At 55.6% G+C, this 3,012-nt stretch overlaps 1 long non-coding RNA gene across 1 annotated transcript; it reads right to left on the bottom strand.

The window, feature by feature from the left end:
* Positions 1-744: 744 nt before the first annotated feature.
* Positions 745-2,621, bottom strand: LOC103763845. The gene is made up of 2 exons (XR_001922457.2): positions 2,511-2,621; positions 745-1,912 (listed from the first exon to the last, which is right to left on the bottom strand). It is a non-coding gene; the product is annotated as an uncharacterized LOC103763845 (long non-coding RNA).
* Positions 2,622-3,012: the final 391 nt, after the last annotated feature.

Genomic DNA, 3,012 nt, shown 5'->3' on the forward strand with positions numbered 1-3,012 from the left:
TGGGCTCATCAGCACAAGGAATAACTTTCCAGAGGAACTGAAGAGCCAGGGAAGTTAGCAGCACGTGCAGCCCTGCAGGATCAGGGGATCCCTGACCATGGATCACACAGCCCCCATCATCCACAGGGAAGCTGTGTCCAGACTGAGCCATCCCAGTGATTCCCACAGGGAACCTCTGCCTGCTTCCATCTGCAGCAGCTCCCCGAGCAGGGAGCACCTGGATCAGGTGTAACAGGATCCCAGTGACAGGAAAGCAGGGCCCATCCAGTGCTGAGAGCACATGGCAGAGTGATTAAAAACATGTATCTGTGTATTTTAAAATCATTTGTGCACATGGGAGATGAAGCTGCCAGAGGGGGGGGATTTCTCCAGGAAACCTCCCCTGCCCTGCACGGAAAAACATGTCCCCTTGCACAGGATCCCACCAGGATCCCACCAGGATCCCATCAGGATCCCAGCACTCCCTCCTCCACCTCAGGGGATCCTGGAGCACCAGCCAGACCCCAACACTTCCCTCTGTCCCCTCCTGCAGTGTCAGCCCTGCCCCCTGATCCGCAGGGGATGTGCAAACCAAAGGAATGGAGCCAAAGACATTCCAAAGACATTCTCAATATTCACCTTAGAGGTGACTCAGGGACCTCCCTGCCCGCAGGGCAACTCCCCTGGCTGCTCCAAACAAAGGCACTGCCAGCTTGGGGTGCAAATGGGATTTAAGTTTCCAAGGAAGGGCCTGGACACGAGCACTTGGCAAGCAGTTTTCACTGTTTTAGCAGCAGATCCACCCAACAACGACCTCCTGACACATTCACCTTTGGTCCTACACAATCAGATCCCAAATATCCACACAATGGGCTGCAGGAAAGATCCCAGCTGAGTACCAGCAATGGAGTGAAACTCCAGCACCCTTGAGAGGAGATAACTCACAGTTCAGGGCTGTCCTGAATCACAGTCACAGGGGTCGGGGTCCCCTTTTTCCAGGCATCAGCTGCTCCAGGACACTCCTCACACCTGCAGTTCAGGTGGTCCAACTCTCACCTGGCTCTTCCCCAGGTGTCTCAAAGTCCAGACCCTGGTAGATGTCACACACGTGTCCCTGGTGTCACACACGTGTCCCTGGGTGTCACACACGTGTCCCTGGGTGCCACACACGTGTCCCTGGTGAGCACACACGTGTCCCTGGTGAGCATACAATGGGCTGGGCAGAACAGTCCAGGCACTCCCAGCCCCACAGGCCACAGGGATGTGGCTCTTCTGGAGAAACACCCCTTTGGGTTGTGGCCCCTCTCATTTGTAAACATGTCTGTAAACCCAAGAATGACCCAGATTATCCCTGTGACTGCTAATCCTGCAAAATTGAGCCCATTTAACTCGTTCCCAAAGCTGTTCTGTCTGAGCTATCACACCCCCACCCCGTTTTGTAGCAGACCCCCAGAGCTCTCCCAGCTCCTCCTGGGCTGGAGCTCATTGCAGAGACACTTTCCAAAGAAGTAACCTGATATTGCATGAAGAAAAGAGGGTCAGCCTGGAAAAGGAATCCCCTCATCTGACGCTTCCAGCTGACCCCTAGGGCTGAGACAGAGAGATATGAGCACCCTGAAACACCAACACCCTGGGCATGGCCCAGAGCTCCCATTTCACGTGCTGAGCATCATCCAGGAGCAGCACCTCAGCATCTCCCCGTGCAGTGAGCAGCTCCCAAGACACCTCAGCTCTGCCTTTCCCCAGAAATGTCCCCAAAAATGCATGTGAAGAAAACAGGCTTGGTCCCCTTTCCCCTGCCCCAGCCATGGAAGGGTTTGAACTGTTAATTAATAGTCACTGTAAGCAAGATGTGAAACTTGAGCACTGGAGATTCCACTGGGCTTGGACCCTCTGTCAGTCCAGGCAGGTGGTGCTGCTGGTCCCGAGTCATCTGCAAAAACAGGGAAAAAAGAAGACAGCCAAAAATCAGGGGGAGCATGGACAGTGTGAAGGGGGAGAGCTGAGGGCTGGGCAGCTGCTGAGGTGACATTCCTTGAGCTGACACTCCTTGAGCTGACATTCCTCCTCAGCTTAAAAGACCCTCCCCCAAAATCGAACCTATGGGAAGCATGGTTCTAGGAAAGCAGGAACGGATGTCCCAATGGGACTGGGAGTTTGAACTGGGATATGATTTGGAAGCAGCTCCTAAGCTGAAAAAAAACAGGAATTTTTGTTTTCCTGTCTAACACAGGGAGGCTCAGACTGGACACAAGGGCTGCCTCTCTCTCCAACAGCCCTGGCGACCCCACAGCCGTGTCCAAATCACCCAGGGCCGTCCCTGTCAGTGAGACCTTTCTGGGTGAGAAAACGGGGAAAAGCGAGATAAATCCGTGTGCCAACACAGAGACCACACACAGGCGCTTAATTCATGCAGATCTGTTTGTAGGAGCCGTGCCAAAGCTCCCACGGCTGTAGGAAAGGCGCCTCAGCCCCTGGTGAGGAGAAGAGAAGCACACAAAGCACACAAAACACACCAAACCCTCCCTCACCGCCGCAGGTTCCGCGTCTCGAACACGGTGTCCTCGTCGCTGTCGAGGGAGCCCAGCTCGATGTTCTCGTCGTGGCTCGAGAGCAGCCCGTACTTCTTCTGGGGCTTCTTCAACCTGAAACGGGTTTGGGGCTCGTTCCTGGGGCCCTCAGACCTGCGGCTGAGGGACAGGGAGGGCACAGGGAGCTGCTGTCCCAGCGCAGGGACACGGGGCCGATCCGAGCCAAAGGGCAGAGCCAACGGGACCGATGGGAGGTGGTTTGTCATTGCTAATTACCTCGGGTAATTAACAGCGGTGTGGATTTACAGCGCTTTGGACGGGCTGACAAAGAGACGCACAGGGGAGCAGAGCCCTGGCTGGCAGAGGGAGGGAGGGAGGGAAGGGGGATCCAGGGAAAATGGGCACAAACCTGGGATCAGGAGAGGTCCGAGGCAGGCAAGAGGACAGTGGACACCGTGATCGGCACCAGGGGGACCCAGATCAGGACTGGGACTGGCAGGGG

This window comes from Manacus vitellinus, unplaced genomic scaffold (genome assembly GCF_001715985.3).
Source record: "Manacus vitellinus isolate BGI_N305 unplaced genomic scaffold, ASM171598v3 scaffold_99_pilon, whole genome shotgun sequence".
Taxonomy (NCBI): Eukaryota; Metazoa; Chordata; class Aves; order Passeriformes; family Pipridae; genus Manacus; species Manacus vitellinus.